The sequence below is a fragment of the Pelodiscus sinensis genome, chromosome 11, assembly GCF_049634645.1.
Source record: "Pelodiscus sinensis isolate JC-2024 chromosome 11, ASM4963464v1, whole genome shotgun sequence".
In the NCBI taxonomy this organism is placed as follows: Eukaryota; Metazoa; Chordata; order Testudines; family Trionychidae; genus Pelodiscus; species Pelodiscus sinensis.
Genome location: NC_134721.1, coordinates 49176797 through 49199297, shown reverse-complemented (window position 1 = coordinate 49199297; position 22501 = coordinate 49176797). Strand labels below are relative to the sequence as shown.

The 22501-nt window shown below is 45.1% G+C and overlaps 1 long non-coding RNA gene across 1 annotated transcript; it reads right to left on the bottom strand.

Annotated features, from left to right (window-relative positions):
• Positions 1 to 5350: 5350 nt before the first annotated feature.
• LOC142830988 (uncharacterized) lies at positions 5351 to 19733 on the bottom strand. The gene is made up of 3 exons (XR_012906571.1): positions 15175 to 19733; positions 13035 to 13176; positions 5351 to 6366 (listed from the first exon to the last, which is right to left on the bottom strand). It is a non-coding gene; the product is annotated as an uncharacterized LOC142830988 (long non-coding RNA).
• Between the last annotated feature and the right edge of the window lie 2768 nt (positions 19734 to 22501).

The following is a 22501-nucleotide window of genomic DNA, read 5'->3' as shown; positions in this document are numbered from 1 at the left end:
TTCATTTGCAACTTCGAATGCCTACATTAACCACCCTAGTTCGAACTAGGCTGGTAGTGTAGACATGCCCATGGTGAGTTGTTGTGAACTCACTTCCACTCCCAATACACTCAGTTATGGTTTCCATGCCTTCCCCAGTCCTGTGAGGCCTTTACATCTGCAAGGCTATTTTTATTGCAGGTGGCGATCAGTGCTGTTTACCACCGCCCCGGAGCTCTTTGTGTGTATCATCTGCTTCCTGCCATTTATAATGTCTCAGAACAATTCAAGGCAGTATCTTTTCTCTCTCCTGTGTGCTTAGCATGGCTGTCAATATTTCAGGGTCTGTGCAATTTGTAATTACTCGATGGTTTGCACAGCGTAGTTGGCTGTTTCCATTTAGCAGCAATTGCATCTGTTTATAATTCCCTCAATCATCCACTCTGCTTGTTTCTCTCTCCCTTTTTTTGATCCCGTTTCATCTTTTAAAGTGGTGTTTCTTCTCTGCTCTATCCAAAATGCCTGTCAGGTCACTCTGGCTCTTACATTTTATTGATGTCTTTAGCACTGATTATTATATTTCCAGGGAGCAGTAGTTGCGGTCATGTAAGTAGTGGAATTGTTAAGACTCTCTTAATTTTTCATGCTTCCTGATATGCTTTTGGCCTCCCATGGAACAGGTTTTTTGCTGAAGGCATTTCATAGGACAATGCGGGGTTGCAATCAACCTCATTGTTATGTGCTCTTTTGTAATGCTGCTTAGAAATAGCATCGTTAAAACACAACACTGCACCAGGGAGGTTCCAAACTCTCAGGATCCCACTGTGTGGTTAGAACGTGTCTAAGCACCAAAGTTGTACATCTTTGGCTGTAGCGAAAGCAGTCCAGCTCCCTTCGTCTGGCTGCAGCTATGTCAGCACAAAGGTGCTGTGACAGACTCAGACCAGTGGTTGATGCACACTAATGGAGGGAAGACATGGTGGGGCTTGGGTCAACAACTATCTCTTCCCTGAGTTTAAAAAAAAGAACAATCCTCAGTGTAGCATAATCAGGCAGGCATCTGGGGTCAATTAGAGCTTGCTAGAAGCTACAGGCTAATTAGACACCTGCAGCCAATTAAGGCCTGTGGAGTTGCTTTAAAAAGTCTCCCCCCAGGTAAGGCAGGAGGAGGGAAGAGAGGGAAGGACAGGAAGGAGGAAGTGAAGTGTAGAAGAGCTGTGTGGGTGTGAGCTGAGGACAGACAAGCAGGTACCAAAGGAAAGGTACTGGGAAGGGTAATTTTGGGAAGTGGCCCTGGGAAAAAGCTGACAGGTTGAGAGTGGCAGTAACCTTGCCTGTTGCTGTTGCCTCAAGGTCCCTGGGTCAGAATCCAGGGTAGTGGGTGGGTCCGGGTTTCCCCCAAATCTCCTCCCGACATCAGAAAAATCTGCCTCTGAGAGGGGACTCCAGTGGGGAGTTCACCCCAAACTTATGAACTAGCTTGTGACGAGTATGGCTCAGTAGGCTGGGGCTCCTGTCTCCAGTGAAGAGAAAGAGGCCGTGTGGAGGGCCACAGTGAGCCTCTGAGGCTAATGCCATCGGCCAGTAGCGTGAGACCCACGGGGAACGGCCAGAGCTTTGCCGCAGTGGGTTTTGTACTAGTACGACTCTACCAACGGAAAAACTTATGCCAGTATATAAGGCCTCTTTCCACAGTTCCAACTGCAACTGTGTGGGATGGGCTATGGGATATGCTGATGTGGGGTCTCTCTCGATCGCTCCTGTGGATAAATAATGCAAGCCTGAGCTCTGGGCTTTGGGTCTTCTGGGTGAGCACCCTTCCTGCCAGATGAGTCTCGCTCTTCGGCCCAGTGACTATTTTAATATTTATCCCAAGTGAAAAGGCTTCCATGCGAGAGACTGAAAGAAAACCTCATTAGAATGTCCCATAGCCTAGTGCCGTGGTCACCAACAGGTCGATCGCGAGCTACTGGTCGATCTCGAGGCCTCGACCAGTAGCTCGCGAGGCGTCCTGTCCGCCCCGCCCCCATTTCCCTCCCACCCCCCAGAAGCCCCACTACTTACCTCAAGAGGTAGTGTCGGCTTCAGAAGTCCCGCGGCTTAGCGCCACTTCCGGCAATGCCAGAAGTGCGCTAGCTGCTCTGCCGGCCCCCTGCACCGCACAGGAGGGTGAGTCAGCCCTGCAGGAGGCGCGCAGAGGGTTTCCAGCGGGCGCGGGGGGTTGGCCCCGGGGCAGGTGTTCGCGCGGGGCTTCCCGGCATGGGGGAGGGGGGTCGGCCCCATGGGCAGGCACGCACGTGGGGCTTTCCTGCACGGGGACGGTGGGGGTAGTTGGCTCTGAGGCAGGCACATGCACGCGGGTCTTCCCTGCATGGGGGGGGGGGCAGTGCTGGCCATGGGGCAGGCGCGTGCAGGGCTTCCCTGCACAGGGGGGGTCGGCCCCGGGGCAGGTGCGCGCGGGGCTTCCCTGTGCGGGGGGGAGGGAGGGGTTGGCCCCGGGGCAGGCACGTGCTGGTTTCCCGGGGGGGGGGGGGAGTATGCTGGGAGAAGGGAGATGCAGGGGACTCTCTGCGTCCACGGCACCCCATTCCCCTCTCCCGAGTCACAGAATGCTGTCCCCACTCCTGTCCCCAGCTACAGAACTCGGTCCCCAATCCGGTCCCCACTCCCCGAACTCTGTCCCCACTGGCACTCTGTCTCCTGCTGCAGAAACCTGGCCCCACTAGCACCCTGTCCTCTGCCCTCCCAGCACCCTGTTCCCTCTCCCCTGCCCCCAGCCACAGTACTCTGTCCCCACAAAATGTATAATTATAAATGCTTCATTTTAGATTTAAATAGCATGAATACAAAACAGACCATTTATTTCATAACTATAAACACGTGATTTTAATTGTATGTATCGCATAATTTAAAAATAAACTGTTGATCAGAGTGTGTAAGTGAGGGCTGGGGATAGCAAGTGATGGACAGCAGGAGAATAGAGAGGGCGGGGCTTCAAGGAAGGGGTGGAGCTTCAAGGAAGGGGCGGGGCGGTAGATCTTCGCCTGTTCTGAGATTTAAAAAGTGATCTTGGGTGTAAAAAGGTTGGAGACCACTGGCCTAGTGGTTAGGGCACTCTCCCAAAAGGGGGAGACTTGTGTTGAATTCTTTTCTCCCCGTCAGGCAGAGAAAGAATTGAATTCAGGTCTCCCACATCTCAGGTAGGTGCTCTAACCACTGTGTAAGAAGTAAGGCTGCTATTTAGTTGCCTGACTCCAGGAGAAGGTTCATGGCTATGGATTCCAAGCAAAAAGAAGCACCCTCCACCCAGCCCAGACTTGGCCATCTAAATTCATGAGAGGAGTGGGGTGTAGGACACATCCCTCTTGTGGTCTACCATTGGCTACGCTAGGCAACACTCGCCCTCCTCCACCTCCACCTTAGCATGCTGGGGTTGTTGATTTCATTCTTAGGTGCCTCCCTCCCCATTCACTGTATAGGGAATCTGTCCTCCTAGCTCAGGCTTTATGGATTCCAGTGGCTTTTCCAAAAGGCAGGTACTGCAATGCTATGCTCCACAAAGCCCCAGTCATGTTGCAGATCCAGGCCTGAGACTCTCTGGTGGATGGAATGTTGTTCCCTCCATCACAGAAACAACCCAAGAGCAAACTGCCTAAGCCATTAGCAAATAACTCACAGCGCACCCTGAGCTGAGGAGTGGTCCATCACCCCTGTTCCGGCAGCTGAGCTCCATCTAGGCAGCCATATTGACATTTGGTGAGTTTGTTCACTGAGGAAGTGGACTAGATTTCACTGTGAACAGATGCTCTAAGGGTTCGATGGTTTGGAAATAACAAAAGAATTTTCATGTTAATTCCAAACTTATAGACTCATAGACTTTAAGGTCAGAAGGGACCATTATGATCATCTAGTCTGACCCTCTGCACAGTGCAGGCCACAGAATCTCACCCACCCCCTCCTAGAATAATCCTCTCACCTATATCTCAGATATTGAAGCCTTCAAATACTTTGAAGACCCCAAGATGCAGAGAATCCTCCAGCTGTGATCTGTACCCCATGCTACAGAGGAAGGCGAAAAACCTCCAGGGCCTCTGCCAATCTACCCTGGAGGAAAATTCCTTCCCGACTCCAAATATGGCGATCAGCTAAACCCTGAGCATGTGGGCAAGACTCATCAGCCAGACACCCAGAAAGTTCTCTATAGTAACTCCTATCATCCCTCCATTGGCCTATTTCCCACTGATAATGAATGGTCAATTAGTTACCAAGATCATGTTATCTCATCAAACCATCCCCTTCATAAACCCATCTAGTTTAAACTTAACAATTATCAAGTTTTTAAAAGTCATCTGAGTTGGGTATATTAAATCCAATGACAGGAAAGAAATTTACTAATCACAAATGGTTAGGTCCTGGATTAGATTAAAATAATTCTTGTGTGCCAAATGTACGACTCTTGGTGGGGAAAGGGGAACCAGACAGAGGCGATACTTTCCATTTTTTTTAACAGAACAAGGGACTGGCAGATAATATTAGTCGAATGCTGAGAATCTGTGAAGTCCCAAGAAACTGCCCCTCAGAACAAACATTGTAAACTGTCTTCTTTTAGCTAAAGGAAGAAAAAAGCTTGTTTACTTTAGGAGAGAGTCACTCATAATTTGATAGCATGAGTCACTCCGAAATTGAGTTGTTCATAAATAGAAGAGGCACTAAAAATGTTATTTTAAAAACTTAATTGGGATAATGGGTAGCTCACAAAATGTCAGTGGGAGGGGAGTTAGCTCAGCCTCTTGGAAATCAATGGGAGCTTTTCCATTAACTTCAGTCACGATGGATCAAGCCCCAGATCTGATCGTGTAGTCTCTCTCAGTTGCTAGCCTTTACAAAACTTTAATAATGCTGGCAATTACTCAGACACAGGATGCTCACTTTTGTGAGTGATTTTACAATCTGAAGGTAATAATTGTAGTATAGCAAAAAAGGAACAAAGTGATCCTGACAGAAGTGGGGAAAGACAAATGGAATGGAAGAAAATAGTGAAAATTAAAGAGAAAAGAGGAAGTGTGGGGGGAAATAAAGAATTAATGTGTGAGAGAACAAAAATGTCAGTGTGACATTTATTTTGCTATGTCCTAAATATAGATCAAATATTGTGTTATAGAAACATTCTGGAATCATTCACTACTAGCGGAGTTAGAATTAGCCTGGCTACATGGTATTTCTACATAGATTTTGGAAAGTCTATTAAAATGGATTGCAATTGCTTTTAATTGTGTAAAGGGATTGTTTCTTGAAAGGTCAAAAAATGGGAAACTCTTGAAAAGATTGGTAAATTGATATGGCAAAATTTGCTCCATATGAACATCTTAAGATTAACCGAAAAACAGAAGACTTTCATGGGATATTAAAGGAATTTGTCTCTTCACTAAAGGAAAAGACATGTGAGAAATCTAAATTCTGCTTGGAAGTGAGTGAAGTGTAATTCAGATCTTTATTGTTTCCATGTTTAAATATTCAATTTTTATCCTGTACATATTTTAAAATCAAAAGACAGTTTAAAAAAAAGAAACACTTTTTTCAATTTTTTTCTACATATTCTAGCAAACGGACCTTGATTCTAATTCCATTATATTACATCAAAAGTCTCTGACTTAATGGAAATTAGACCAGACCCATAATCAAGAAAGTACTAAAATCACCTGGGTTTTCATATTGAAGGCCCTGGTCTTACAAATAGATGCACCAGAGCACATGCTTATATCCATCCGTGGAGTTTGATTAAAGTCAGTATCAGTAGCAGTCCCTATCTTCAAGGATTTGGATCTAACTTTGTAATCATAGGACCTTGAGAAGTCATGTAGCTCTTCCCCTCGTGCTGAGGCAGAATTAAATAGAAGTTGGAATGGAAGTTTGTCTAACCTGTTCTGAAAAACTTCTAATGACAGGAATTCCACTACCTCACTGGCTAGCCTGTTGCAGTACTAACTAGCCTTAAAAAGCTTTTTCTAATATCTAACCAGGCTCTTTTTTGCTGTAGATTCAGCATATTACTGTTTGTTCTACCCTTGGTGAATATGGTGAACAATTCATCACTGTCCTTTTTATAGCGACACTTTGCATATTTGAAGACAGTTATATTCCCATCCATCTTCTTATCTCTAGACGAAACGTGCTGTGTTCATTTTTTGTAGACATGGCAATAGTTTGAATTTGAGAGCAGTGGAAAGTTTCAGAATAGTAGCAAAATGTTTTAATTCCCATAATGAAGGAAGAAGGAAGGCTACAAATAAAATGATGGTATCACTTAATATCTGATTACACCCATAGAAGTTTTCCTAAGCACACTGAGATGTTTTGTACACACCATGAAGAGAATAGAAGAAAAATCTGTAAATCAGAATAAAAACACCAAGTAAGATGACTGTCATGCAACATTATACAGATGCATTTACAGAGAGAAAGCTGTGGATTTAATGAGGCAAACAAAATAGCAAAAAAGGTGCCAGTTAAACTGATCGAGTGGAAAGAAGACAACTAGTATCTACATCTTTTCATAGACTTCATTGTTTGCTTGGGTTGTTTGCACATGTTCTAAATTATAAATTGGTAACAATGTCAAGCACAAAATCAATAGTCCAATGACAAAGATTGAATTTTAACAAGCGTAATGCTATTATGAGAAGGAAAAAAATTGAAAGTAACTTGAGAGTGTGAAGAGCCAGGGCCTATGTTGATAGTCCACAGAAATAAACATTCATAGCATTCTTGCCACATACTACTGAATAATGGTATAGAGGTGCTAACACCTAATCCAGATTTCTGAACTCTTGAGTTCTGAAGCCTGCCTGCAGATTTTTTCTGTATGTCCATTTACTCTAAGCTTTCCTTTCCTTTATTAAGTTTCTGTTGGCATAGTAGTGTCTTCACTAAAGCATTACAGCAGTGTGGCTGGGCTGGTGTAGCACTCAACGTGAAGACAAGCTCTGAGTCTGGAAACCTGTGCACTCCATGGAATGCATGGAGGAAGTAAATCACACATGGGCTGTTTGGGTATGTCTACACTGCACACTTATTTCAAAATAAGATAGTCCAGAATAGTTATTCTAAAATAGCTTATTTCAAAATAGCATGTCTACACTGCAGAGGAGCCCCAAACTTAGTCCAAGGCAGGCTTCCCTAATGTAGACATGCCATCTCAATTTAGAGCTCCAAGAAGCACTGGGGAGGAATAACTTAGAATGGCTTTGGGTGAGGGGCTATTTCAAAACAGCAGCAGTGGAGCGTGTCGACACAGGCGTTATTCCTCGTAGAATGAGGTTTACAGATTTTGGAATAAACCGTCCATCGTTTTGAAGTTATTTTGAAATAACAGAATGGCTGTGTAGATGCTTGCATTATTTCAAAACAATGCTAGTTATCTTGAAATGAGTGCGGTGTAGATGCACCCATTTCCGTAATGGAAATAAATTGTTTTGTAGAGGCTGGTGTGTGGTCTGGTGAACAGGACCCTGGACTGAGTGTCAAGAGTCTGTTCCCAACTCTTCCACCTAACAGTTGTGTGACCTTGGGCGAGTCATTGCTCCATGTCTCCACCCACACTTTGTCTATCTTGGCTGTTTAGTTAGTTCCTGACTTGAAGAGCTTGTAGTTTCTTATTTGTAGGGGGCCTAACATAATCTCCACTGGTGTATGAAGCTACTGCCATTGTGCTACTATTAATCTTGGAACAGGGCCAAATTCTGCCTTTAAATGTGCACAAACACACGCGGCACTAACTTCCCTGGGAATTGTGAGCCTGTATCTGAATTCAGATTGGATGCTGTTTTGCATTTTAACTGTGCTCATATTACTGCTTTGGTAATGTCTTTAATTGCATTTCAAAGAGTTGCACAGCACCCAATGACTTGGCAAGAAAATGTAGTATCAAACATCATTACTTGATTATATAAGTGCAAAGGATCATAGTTCTTTGTTTGTCTCTTGCACGAGGTTTTCTGAAATGGTGAAATTGGATTAGTCTTGGGTTCCTCCCTTGTTAAATGAGCCTACACATTGTCTATTTGCATGATGTAATCCATTTACTGGTTGCTTTATCCAAAGATTTCTGGGAAATGGCACAAATCCGCATGCTTTCTCCGATTGCTAGATATGGTGTAAGGGTTTCTGACTGAGCTGAACACTAGTGTGACAGACCCAGACCAGACCCAGACTTGGCTACAGAAGTCTGATAGAAGATAGATTAATTTACTGGCCAGGGCCACGGCTGCTGCAGCACAATCAGGCAGGTCCCTGGAGCTAATTAAGAGCATGCTGGAAGCAAGAGAGAAACAGGCTACTCACAGCACCTGTGGCCCATTAAAGGTCTGCGTGGGAGGGGGAGATGACCCTAGGTTAGAAGGGTTCCCTTCAGAGAGGGCAGGAGAGCTAAGGACTGGGAGTGAAGAGGTGGGCTGTGGAGAAGCAGGAAGAACATGGTCAGGTACCAGGAAGAAGGTACTGGCAGAGGTCATTTGGGGAAATGGCCAAGGGAAAGGTAGCAAAGATGGTAGTGGGGGGAGGGGGGAGGACATTGCCTGTTGCTACTACCTTAAGATTCCTGGACAAGATCCCAGAGTAATGGGTGGGCCTGGGTTCCCCCCAACCCTTCTCACATCACTGCAGCATCTACCCTCGAGAGGGGAGACTCTGACTATGGAGGGGTTTCACCCTAAACCCATTGTCTGGCCTGTGATGAAGGTGGCTCAGTAGTCTGTGACGCTAGTCTCGAGTAAAGAGCAAGAGGCTACACTAGTGGCCACAGCGAACCTCCGAGGCAAACATTCATTGCCCACAAGCTCAGGACCCCCTGAGGCAAAACTGGAGCTCTACCATGCTAGATAAAAATGTGAACCACAGAGCTGTGTGTTAGCCACATTTCTCAGAGGCCTAGAGGAGTGTGTGCTATCCCAGTTAAGAGCAGCTGTGACATTCCAGAAACCAGCTCCAAGCTAGCCTATTGTAGACGGAAAGGATTGTATACTTTTTGCTAAATCTAGCTCCAAGCCATGCTTTTGGAGGAGAGCCACCGTCATGGATGAGGGAAAGAAATTTGGGGGGAATCTTAGCAATGCATGAGATGGTAGAAAACTTTGAAAATCTTGTCAGCTACTCTAGACATATGCTGTGTGGAAGTGATGGCAAAATTTAGTCTTCAAAATGGTGATATGAAATGCAACAGCACCAGAAAGGATACATTGGGTTTGGCAAATTGAAAGACAACAAAGGAAAGGAAACATAGTTTGGAGTTCACTGTATTTTTTTTTTTTACCCATGGACAAGGTGTAAACTACCCCGCACATTCTCCCAACAGGCCAGAGGACCTGTGTTCTATAATCTACTTATAGAGATATGGACCAAAAATATAATTTAGTGGGTGACTTGGTGCAGTTGTGTCCTCCCAATGCCTATTTCCCGTCCTTTTCCTCAAAAAACTATAACCTGACCCGTTAATGTCACCTTATGACTTGGAAGAATGAGATCCTCTGCTGGTGTGTTCCTGCAGATCAATGCAGATGAGCCCATTTACAGCAGGTTAAAGTTTGGCTCAAAGAGAATAAATAGCATAAAGTTTCAACACAGTGTCTCCTTGGGAAAGAAACAGAATCTCCATTATCTTCAAAGTGTGGCCCCTCCAGGAGCATTCTTACTGCCAGCAGTAGGGAAAAAGTGAGCAAATTCACTAAAAACTAGGGATCGTCTTCAGTGACTATCCAAATGTTCAGGGTTGAATTATCCCTTGGGAGCCACAGAGACTGATTGCAGATGAGCAGCTAAACTGAGGGATTATCTTGGCAGCAATGTGGACGTGTGAAGCCACTGAAAGGGTCCATATGTCTGAGAGGGACTTTCTGCATTTGGCACCACTTCCTTCTGCTTTTTGGATGAGGCATTTGGCCACAATGTACCAAATCCCCGGCTACTGGGATTCCGAACTGTATGTGACACAGATGGTTGCAGTTAGTGATATTTTACATACTCCTCTGCGAGGGAAAAAAAAAAGTGAAAATGCAACTACAGATTTGTGCCTTGGGGTACATCTCCACTGCGTGGCTATTTCGGGATACCGAGCTACCCCATGTCTACACAAGCCGCTTGTTGTTTGGAAATACTTTTCGAAATAACGGGTGCACATTTTGCCATCCTGGTAAACCTCGTTGCACAAGGGTTAAAGGATGGCTTGAAGTAGTGCATTATTTCAAAATTTGGCACTGTGTAGATGTGCCAGACTTCAAAAATAAGCAATTTTGAAATAGAATAGAGATAAGATGTGCAATTGGCGTAGAGCAATTTACATATATTATTTCGTGTTTGTCTCTGGTTCTGTAATAGTAAATTGAATTAAATCGTTTGAATTTACCCAGAGCCATCTTGAAAGTAAAACATCAGACAAAACTTCCTTTTTCTTCCAGCTTCTCTTTCACTTGCATCCCTTAAAGCCAACCAGATTATTTAAAAATGTTTGTGTGGTAACAGTGCTCCCAGCCTCTTAAAACACAAACCTATGAACAAGACTAGGAGCTGGATCTTGCAAGGTGCTGAGCCCACAAATCCTGATCCATCAAAGCACATAAGCACATCCTTCAGTTCAAGCTTATAACCAGAGTGCCCATCAACACCTTGTAAGACCAGTTCCGGCCTCAAAACATTTTTGGTCCATATTCTCCCGCTGAAAATGCTGTCATAACAAATGCCATTCAAGGGGGACATTACACCCCAGCATCCATTGCTTTCTGTAGGGCTCATCTCATAGTTCCACCTATTTTTGATAAGTTATGATAAGGCTCATGTAGTTCTAGATGTTTAAGATGTATTCTGTATTTTTTGCCCTATGTGTGGGCTAAAGGTTAGTGAAAGATGACAGTTTTCTACTGATTTGTATGAATAACTGCTTGGCATTTACATCAGTTTTAATTGTTATTTCCGGGGAAGACTGAGATGAAATTGATCTAACCTCTCTCTCACCCCTTTGGTTATATTTACCTCTTTCCGCTGCAAGTGAGTTTTTGTCATGAGCATTTCCTATATACACATAAGGGTTTTTTCCCTGCTCTGTTAAAATGGGAATTGTATTGTCAACTGTGGAATCATTTAGATCAAATTAAATTCAAGGATATTTTTGTTGGAGAGAAAGGAATGTAACCATATGGATTCTGCCAAGCCCTTAATCATACATAGCCACTTAACTCTCAAAGCAACAATGCAAGGCATATTTTATTTTTAGAGACCATCTAATGGCTTATAAATGTTTGTGTTCTCAACATGTGCACGGAGCCTTGAAGATTTCTAAGTTTGTCTGATGTTTAGTCATCTTGCATAGCCATGCAAAGGATTTCTGTGACAGCAGGTCACTGATCGTGCATTGCAACTTGCAGTATGGGAATGCTCTGAGTATCACAAAGTACGCTGCATCAGAAAAACGGTTTTCTATGCAACCCACTGGGCTAAAACCATTTTTTAAAAATTACATCTCAGAATGATAGCCATTTAACTCTGAATTTAAAAACTAGTAGTCCTGTAGTCTCTAAGATGCTAACATATATATATATATTGTGTGTACAGTATATAAAATTGTGAGTTTTCGTGGGCGAAACCCACTTCTTTGGGACTACTTGTTTTTGTTTTGCCCACAAAACCTCATGATACTATATATATTTAAGATGTGGGGTTTTGCCCAGGAAAGGTCATGATATTTTAATTAATTAATTAATATATATTAATCTCTAAGGATATGTCTGCATTACAGCGTTATTTCGAGATAAGCTATTTTGAAATAGTTAATTTGAAATAGCTTATTTTGAAATAACACATCTACACACAAAATACGTTTCGGAATAGCGCATCCACACTGAGTGGACGCTGAATCACATTTAAGGCCAGACGGAACCAGGTCCGGCAGGGCATCAGGTCAGGATTTACTTTGTGTGGCTGCTGCCTGAGGCTATCTGAGGCCTGTGCTTAAAGGGACCCCCTCCAGAACTGCTGGTTCTCAGGTTTCCCTGCTTGCTTGCCTACCTCGATGAGGGACAGCAAAGCATTTTGTCTCTGCATGCTCTGGTTGCCTCACTCAGGACACCACAGCGCTCTGCAACATGGAGCCAGAGCTGCCCCTGGGCACACTGGTGCTTCTCTTGGATGTGCTGCTGCGAGCCTAGCTGCACTTTCTGCAGGCTGCCATCCGGGAGGTTCATTGGGGGGCTGTTAGTATGCAGGAGGCCCTGCAGGAGAGCTTCCACCCTGAGGAGCACTAAGAGCCTCTCTGGTCTGCCCCACTGGGGGCTTGTGCCTCATTCCTCCCTCACGTCCTTTCGCTTACCTCCCCCCCCCCATCCCCTTTCCTGATGAAAAATAAAATACACATTTTTTCATAAACACAAACAGAAATAAATTGCCCAGGGAGGTTGTGGAATTCCCGTCTCTGGAGATATTGAAGAGTAGGTTAGATAAATGTCCATCAGGGATGGTCTAGACAGTATTTGGTCCTGCCATGGGGGCAGGAGACTGGACTCGATGACCTCGAGAGGTCCCTTCCAGTCCTAATATTCTATGATTCTATGATTCACTTCCAGGCAAATGGTCTATGTTGTGTGAAGTGGCTCAGGCTGAGAGATGGGGAGAATGTCTCTGGGAACTGTAGCCCCTGTTGACCAGAGAAGCGGCTTTATTTTTACATTTTTTCCTAGTTCTTGTTTAACTAATTTGTGGCCTGAGGCAAAGGCGTGAAATAAAAGAGACTATGCCATGGCATCGATCTCTCCTGAGAAGGGAAGTGCACCCACCAGCTTACAGTTATAATACACAAAGCATATGGAAAATGTTCAACTTGACTAAGCAAGGATCAGTCGGAAGATAACTGATTGTAAATACATGAAGGACTTTTTAAACTGCCTGCCATTTTGAAGTGCAATTGATGTACCATATGTGCAGCACACTCTGAAAGAAAAGTAATTTCATTTGGATCTGTGGAAGCCATCCTACTGTTTACTGTGATATTATAGTGATACTGAATGATTACTCACCAGGAAAAGCAAGTACGTGGTTCTCCTACGCAGCAGTTAAACTACATTTCATAGGATCATACTTGGTATTAATCACAGGTTAGACTGAGAAATAAGAAAATTTTCTGTATCAGAAGCTTCTTCTTATGTTGCCAGTTTTGAGCTGGAAGAAAAGAACAGCAACAGCTTCACCTCATCGACCTCTGCTGACTCATTGTGGCTTAGCTGATTGACCACCTGATGATATGCAAAGCTTTATCTTCTGGGCATCCCCAACCAATGATTTTTCCTTCATCTGTATTGAGGAACAGCCATCATCTTTGCCCGGCTCTCCTCTAAGCTCTGTGCGTGCGACTAATTGTTGTGTTTCAAAACAGCCTTGTATTGGTTTTGCATAACCTGTGTTGAGTCCTATGGCTCTTGGATAAAGATTGTGAGTATCTAGGATTCACAGTAAATGAATGGGCATAAGTCAAAGTATAATGGTCTCAGTTTATAATATCCGAAACATGTTACAACTTTTTTTTTTTTAAAGAGTTATCCTAGATTATAAAGTTGGGAGTAGATGGCTTGGTTCTGGGTCATCTAACCTGATGCCCCCATGCAGTATCTAACACCACTCTGCTCTTGCCATAAGCTTATTTTACCTTCTTATAAAATTATCTAACCTTATTGTAACTGTAAAGACATTATTGTGCTACATAATTTGTGATCAGTTCCTCTCCTGGGGGCATATGCCCAGGAGAAATTAATTCTCCTGTAATGCAGTCAGATGCTGCTAAACATGTGTCTTGCTGGTGGTAGAACTGCTAACATTTGTCATCTTAACTCCCTCAAATTTTTACACTTTGCTTTTGGCATTATTTAAAATAGCTGTAGTATCATTCCATCATTAACATCTTGCCTACTTCATTGGCTCAGTTGGATAGAAATTAGCCCAGGCAATCTACTTCTAGCATCTGGTGGCTATTGAGAACTACATGCCTTTCTGTTCCGGTGTAGGCATAGTTAAAATCATAATGAAAGTGAGGCCTGTACAAATCAATCACTGTCTCTGCAGAGCCAGCTAATTAATCCCTGTCAGTCTGAATTCCATCCACTTCACTCATCTAGAGCTGCTCTTGTGGGTACATCGGATCTCATCCACTCAGCTCCTATGGTCATTATTAATCACTATACCGGGTACTCCACAGTCTTTCATCATTTCACTCATGCTTCTGGCATAGTTTTCCCGTCCAACCTAGGATAATAGTATCTGCTCCTTCTGTGTGTCTGTTCTTCCCTTGCTGTTACTCTAAGGGATTTTACTCTGCAGGAAATAATTCTCTCTGAACTTTTTTCTATGTCTGAGTGACATTTCAAGTCTAGTTCTCAATCAGTGTTGTTAGTGGTGTAGTGTAGCCTAGTTGATGGATAGGTGTATGGATTATTGATTAATTTCTGAGACTGTAGTGATCAATAAAGATTCAGCCTCCTGAATGCCTACAGGAGATATTGGATAGAACTGGATCCAAAACAGACCCCTGCAGAACCTCACCTGTTATGTCCTTCCAGCATGACTGTGAACCGTTAATAACTACTCTCTGAGAACAGTTATCCAGCCAGTTATGCACCCACCTTATAGTAACCCTATCCATGTTGTGTTTGCCTAGTTTATTGATAATAATGTCATGTAAAACCATATTGAATGTTTTACTAAAGTCTAGTACTGCTTCTCCCTTATCCACAAGACATGTGTAACCCTTCTGCCGGGCAGGCCTGGCAGTAACCAGGGCTGGGTTCAATATCTTGGGGTCAATCTCACATAGAACCAGCTCGAGCCCCCACCCAGTAATCTGGGAAATTCACGCACCCCTGGGCGCCTCTGAGAGGCAATGCTTCCCTACTCACAAGCACTGAGTCTGAGTGTAGGAAAGAAACAGTTAATGAAACAGAGAGAAGTCATACGGCATTAACTTGGGGAAAACACCACAAACAGAGTTCATAACCCAAACATGAGCCAAGCCCCCACCCCAGCCAAGAATCGCCCGAAGTCCAAAGAGTCCAAAACGCCAAAAGTCTCTGTCTCTGGTCCGTGCCACCCAGAGTCCCAAAGTTCACCCGCAGGGTTTCACCTCCCAACCTGGGTAGAAATGGGGGTGGGAGGATAGATAGGAGGCACCTTATACGAAACTCCGCCACACTCCACCAGCTGTCTCGTTCCACGCCTCTGGACGCTCCACTGGGCACCTGCCGCCGCTCCTCGTCTGCTGCCGCCGCTGGTCGCCGCTCCTCGCCTGCCGCCACTCCATGCCACGCCACTGGTCGCCGCTCCTCCCCTGCCGCCGCTCCACACCACTGAAGGCCGCTCCTCCGCTCCTCACCTGCTGCCGCTCCACACCACTGATGGCCGCTCCTCGCTGCCGCCGCTCCACACCACACCGCTCCACACCACGCCGCTTCACTGGCTGCACTAGGTCTGGCTTTCAGCCAAACCAGTGATTTCAGCTCTCAGTGATTTCAACTCTTTAGCCACCACTGGACTAGCAAAAGAAAAGACTCCTCAGGGAGTCTGCTTTAGATCTGTCTTTAAAACAAAGGGGGGAAAAGGGCAGGCTGGGCCAGTCTTATAGCTCACACCTGGCAGGTGTGAAGCAGGCCTTTCCCCCAGCTCTGTTCACTCAACTCTGGAAGGGGGGAGGCTTGTTCTTCCGAGACCTCTTACCATGATGGTGGTGTCTCTCCTGCAAGCACTGGTGGCATGTTTTACAGTTCCCACAGTTAGGGGTAGCATGATTAGTTACCCCCCACAACAGTCCCGAATTATATACACTTCTCCACATTCCATTCCAACACTGACCCTCCATCAGCCCTGGATGAATGGGATTTCCATAGCCACACCTCAGATTCTCTCCTGAGCAGTATTTACATGTCAACAGTTAAGTACCTTGCAGAGCTAAACAACTGGAGTGGGCACACCCACCCCTCCTTTTAGCTGGCTGAGAGCAAGCAGCAGTTCAGCCCCTGCTTACACATGCTATCCTATCAAAGAAAGCCATCTGATTGTTTTGACATGATTTGTTCTTTACAAATCCATGCTGGCTGTTACCTATCATTTTATTATCTTCTAGTTGTTTACAGATGAATTCCTTAATTACTTACTCCATTATCTTCCTTAGCACAGGGGTTAAACTGCCTGATCTGTAGTATCCTGGGTTGTTCTTATTTCCCCTTTTATAGATGGGCACTATATTTGCCTTTTTCCAGTCTTCTGGAATCTCTCCCAACTTCCATGACTTTTGAAAGATGTTAGCTAAAGTCTCAGATACCTCTTCTATCAGCTCCTTGAGTATTCTAGGATCAGCTCCTTGAGTATTCTAGGATCAGCTCCTTGAGTATTCTAGGATGCATTTCATCAGGCACTGGTGACTTGAAGACATCCAACTTTTTTCTAAGTAATTTTTATCGTGTTCTTTTTTATTTTAACTTCTAAACTTACCCCATTTTCACTAGCATTCACTATGTTAGACATCCCGTCACCATCAAATTTCTTGGCAAAAATTGAAACAAAGAAGTCATTAAGTACCTCTGCCATTTTCAAGTTTCCTGTTATTGTTTCTCCCTCGTCACTGAGCAATGGGCCTACCCTCTCCTTGGTCTTACTCTTGCTTCTAATATATTTGTAGAATGTCTTCTTGTTACCCTTTATGTCTCTAGCTAGATTAAGCTCGTTTTGTGCCTTCACCTTTCTAATCTTGCCCCTGCATACTTGCGTTGTTTGCTTATATCCATCTTTTGTAATTTGACCTAGTTTCTACTTTTTAATGATTCCTTTTTGATTTTTAGTCCCTGATCCAGAACACTTAGGCTCTGTCTATGCTACATTGGCAGATGTAAAGCTCTGGAAGTTACAACACTGCTCACAGAGCACAGCAGTTAAACCACTGTTGTGTGTCCACAACGTCAGCTGCCAGTGCAGCAGTGTGACTACAATGTATACTAGGCAGCTGTGCCTCAAAGCACCTCTTCCTCTTCTGCTGCTGAGGTTTGTGGGAGGGCTTAAAGGGGGAGGGGCGAGTTGCGGGGCATCCTGGTTCCTGTCCCAGGGTCCCATGTTGCATCATTATGCACAACAGCAACCCCAGTACTTCCATCTGCATTCCGCACTGTCTTTCTTTCAATGGCTTTTGTGCTGTACACTCTGCCTCCTCGGTTTGCGGGAATGGATCCCGAGCTATTGAAGAAAATGCTTATAGGTCTCACTGCCACGTCACAAATGGCAGTCAAGTTATTCCTTAAGCTGCAAAGTGACAGTGAGGTTTTAGGCACTGATTTTGCTAAGCGTAGCAGCTATGACATGAGATTGGTTAGCACCTCCATGAATGCCACAGGCACAGGGCAGTGCTGCTTTTTGGTTTGGGAAACAAGCACTGATTGGCAGTATCACATCAGCATGCAAGCCTGGGATGATGAGCAGTAGCGGCAGAACTTTCAGATGAGGAAAAGCCCTTTTGTAGGACTATGATGAGCTCACCCCCACCCTATGGCTCATGGACTCAAGGCGGAGAGCTGCCCTGCTGTTGGCGAAGCGTGTGGTGATTGCACTGTAGAAGCTGGTTAGTCCAGACAGCTACAATCAGTCTCTAATCTGTTTGGAGTGGGAAAGTTGACCATTGGACTCAGGCTGATGGAAGTGTGCAGGGCCACCAATCGCAAGCTGCTCTGAAAGACCATCACTCTGGGCAATGTGCATGAAATTGTGGATAGCTTTGCACAAATGGGAGGGATGATAACTGCAGCACGTATCTTCCAATTCTGGCATCAGAGCTCTTAGCCTCCAAGCATATTAACCACAATGAGTATTTCTCCAGAGTCCTCCAGATGCTTTTGGCTCACGGTTGGTGTTCTATAGCTCCCATGCAGGCTGGTCTGGAAAGGTGCATGACACGCACATCTTTCAGAATACTGGCTGCTTCAGGAAGCTGCAAGCAGAGACTTACTTCCCAGACCAGAAAATCACCACAGAGGAAGTCAAAGTGTCCACTGTGATCATTGGAGACCCTGCCTAACTTTTAATGCTGTAGCTCATGAAGCCATATGCTGGGAGCCTTGGCCACAGCCAAGAGGAGTTCAATAACAGGGGGAGCAGGTGCAGAATGACTGTGGAGTGTGCTTTTGGCTATTTAAAGGCAATATTTATACAGGGAAATTGGATCCAGCCGATCTTAACATCCCTATGGTTGCAGCCATAATAATTGTGAAGAGAGGGGTAAAATGAAACTTTCACTCAGGATTGGACTGCTGGGGCACAGTGTGGCTGTCTCATTTGAGCAACCTGAGACCAGGGCTATTAGAGGAGCACAGACTAGTCCTGTGACAGTACCAGCACTAGACAAACCCAAGCCTGCTTTCTGCGACCCCTCCCACCCCCGATAACTCTCTTAAGCATTCTTCCAAAAATTAAAGCCACTTACCAGGTGCATCCTCTGCTGTTTGTCCTTCCCCCATCTCTGACTGCTGCGACTGGCTCGCTCCCTCCGGGGTGGAAAATAGCTCCTGACTGCATGCATCCATGGACACTAAGTCATCCTCTGGGCCTGAGTTCCCTCCCCTTGGGCATCCTCAGCCAGGATTTCCTCTTCCTAGCTCAGTCCACTCTGTGATGGCTCCTGAGCCCTCAAAGTATCCATGGCGGACTTCTGAGTGAAGGTAGAGTCACCTGCAAGTACTTCACCCAGCTCATTGTAGAACCATGATGTTGTGGGAGCAGTGCTTCGCTTCCTGCACCTTGTGGTAGGTGTGTCACAGCTTCTCTTCACTTTGACACTGTATTGTAGTGGGTCCTGGTGGTGGCTCCTTTCAATCATACTTCTCAATACCTGCCCGTAATTATATTCCTATGGCTGGCGCACAGCTGGGACTGAACAGCATTCTCTCCCCAAATGCTGATGAAGTCCAGCACCTTGGCATGATTACAAGTGGGGGGAATCACCTGGTACAGTCTTGGTCACCTGCAGAGATGTGCTGACAGCACACCATGAATTGTTGAGTAAACGGGAAGGGGACTTTCAAAATTCCAAAGGAATGTAGAGGGGGTGGTCTGAGGGTAGATTACCTGAGAGCAAGGCAGTAGCTTTCAGATGACTAGGGAGGCAAGAACAGGCATTGTGGGATAGGGTTTGGAGGCCAGTTACAATGCAGCAAACAACTGAAATGTCCACACTGGCATTCCATCCCTGTAACCCTTACGCAGCAAGCTCTATGCCTCTTGTCAACGTGGTTTTACCTAGAGTGAAGCTACTGTGCAGCTAGTGAGCACGAAGTGCCTTGCCAGTGTGGACACCTCAGGCGTTACAGTGCTGGGAGCTGATGTACTGCACTGTAACCTGCCCGTGCAGACTTGGCTTGACATTCTGAGAAGCTGTCTTGAAAGCATAAGGGGGACATAATCAAAGTATGTATAAATGTAATAGCTGTTAGTCTTGCATGATATGGTTGCTGTGGCCATATAGTGTAAGAATGGAGGCAGATCATAGGTGTGCGTGGCACATTTCATTAGGGTGTGCACCCAGGGAATTTTTCTTTTAAAGGTGAACATTTATCGAATACTCAATCATAAAGGACATTATTTTTATTCATCAAACAAACTAAAGAAACTAAAACTTAACTAAACTTAATTTTTTTTTAAATTAACTAAACTTTACTTAAAAAATACAAACGTAAGTATGGGACATTGTACTACTTAGTTTGTTTTTTATATGTGCAATTCGGCGCCTATTGCATACTACAGCAATCCATACTTTAAAACTAAAAGAGCGTATCATGCGATTAAATTAAAATTCAAAGCCACTTTTTTTTGGAGACATTATAGGGTAACCAGGTACTCTTCACAAAAAAAAAAAAATACCAGGCACACTTCATCGGGGTGGGGGTGGGGGGGGGGAAGGACTGGCCAGGAGGGGAGCAGGGCTGGCTGGGAGGTAGGGGGCGGAGGGCTGGGAAGCAGAGCTGGCAGGGAGGGGGGTCGGGGGCTAGCCGGGGGAGATGGGTGGGGGCGGCCAATGGGAAGCAGAGCTGGTCAGTGGGGGGAGGGGGTTGGGCTGAGCGGGGCTGGCCAGGGGAAATCGAGGGGGAGGGGAGCAGCCAGCAGGAGCAGAGCTGGCCGGGGGAGCTCAGGAGAAGGGGGGGAGAACTGGCCACCAGAATCAGCACTGGTGGGGGGTGCAGCAGGTCTGGCCAGTGAAGACTGGGAGGAAGAACCAGCCGGCGGGAGGTAGAGCTGGCGGCAGGGGCAGGGGTTGGGTACAGCGAGGCTGGCCTGGGGAGATTGGGAGAGGATGGGAGAACTGGCCGCTGGAAGCAGGGCTCATGGCGGGTGCAGCGGGGCTGGCTGAGGAAGATCAGGAGGAGAAGTGGGGGAGAACCAACCGGCCAGGCAGGAGGGGGTGGAGGACCATATCAGTTGGTGGGGAGTGGGACTGACCTGGATAGTGCAGATCCCAGGGTGCTCCCACCCACCGCACGGTCCAGGCGAAGCGCGAGTCAGTCCGGCTGCGGCTCCACCATGTGCTTGACCAGCGTGCAGGAGCACGGACCGGGCTGCTCCTCCTCCTCACACGCAACCAGGGCTCCCAGCGCCGATCACACCCCACCTCCCAGCCACTCCGCCTGCCAGGCTTCCGGGCACCCAGTCAAAAAACCAGGAAATATTTTCCGGACATCGCACATGACTGGTATTTTATGGATTTTTTTTTTACCAGACAGAGCCCCAAAAAACCGGATTGTCTGGTAGAAAACCAGACACCTGGCAACCCTAAGACATGAGGGTGTTCCTGGGCACACCCGGCACATCCCATACGCACGCCAGTGAGGCAGATGGCTTTTTAAAAATTAATATGTTACATCCAATATCCATTACAGCTGCTCACTCTTCAACCCCACCATTATGAGTTGTAGGCATCACAGAAAATGTGGATCCTGAAGGAAATGAGGGGCTGTACAGGTTGGTCCAGGGTACGGTAGAATGGAAAAAGATAGATGGGGTGGGCAGGTGAACTCAAGCAGTTAAAAACCAAACTAACCTGGTTACATAAAATCCCTTGCAGCCTCTGTGTTGCTGTAGAAAGTCTGTCTTTTCCCAATAATTTCTCAGTGACCATTCTTCGGATACCTCTGTGTCCCGTGGTTTAGGCTGCACCCTTAATATGAAACAAACCAGGGATCTATTTTTTCACAGGAACACTGAAGTATTTAGTTTCTTCTCACTTGGATTATTGTTTAGGTTTTTCTGTTACAGACTAACTCGGCTGCCCCTCTGGAGCGTTTGGATTACTGTAGAATTCCTAAACTGGAACTCCTTGTCTGGTTTGATAATAAAACTAAAAAAGCCATAAATCATGGCATAGCATCTAAAATATATAAACCACTTGATAATTGTGTTTAATCTGATAACAAATTAGTCTCATTTTCCTGTTGTATTCATTGGTAGCTGACAGCTTTTCATACAGTTAAAGCATTTTGGTTTCACTGATATTGAATTTATAATGAACGTAGTAATGACTTCGTTCATGTTCTCCTCCCACACTAAACTGTTTAATTTATTCATGTCAAAACTTATCAGGCAAATGTAAAATTACAGACAATCTTTCAGATTATATTGGTTATCCATAGAGTACCCAGAACATAGTATTGAGTATTAGAAGCGCAATTCATCCCTGGAAATATAATGTACAAACACACATGTTGGGACATGAAGTCTTCAAATCTTAGATGGTAAGCAGGGTTTTTTTCTGGACAGCATGTAGATAGGAGAGCCCAGATTCAGTAGGAATTAATGTTGATGACATAGTAGGACCCCTTGAAGATACACTTAATTACGGAGTCATGTGTTTAAATGTATTAACTAACAGGGTTGTAAAATCTGCTGTAGTCAGCACATGTTGGGGTGTTCACCTTGGATGTAGGAGATCCAGTCTGAACCCTCACTCCAGAGCCAACCCAATGCTGACTTTTTGATTGACCAAAAAGTTTCAGATTTGATTTGGTTTGGATTTTGATTTGGTTTGACTGAAACAATATGCCTTAATGTGTGGGAAGGACATGATTAATGTCACTACAAAATAGTAGAATGATTAATTGAAATGGGGAAAATAGTATATTTGTGTTTCATTGACTTCCGAAAAAAAATCTACAACTACAAATTTCTCACTATATTCAAGTGTGGCTTTCCAAGTCATGCAAATAATTAAAGGGTAAGTGTGGAAAGTGTCCTAACAGATGTATCTATTAGACTTAACTCTGCAGCACAAAGTAGGTGTCATTTAAGACTGCGTCCTGCAATCATATAATACAGCTGCTGAAATGCAGGTAACCGAGGAGTGACGGTTTAATTCCAGCATGTGGATTTTAACTATCCTGACTATGTGATCATTCCATTTGGTGACTAAAGTTCACTCTATGTCCTTTTGCATGTGCAAAGCCAAGGTGTGTCTAGGCATAAGGTTGTAGCT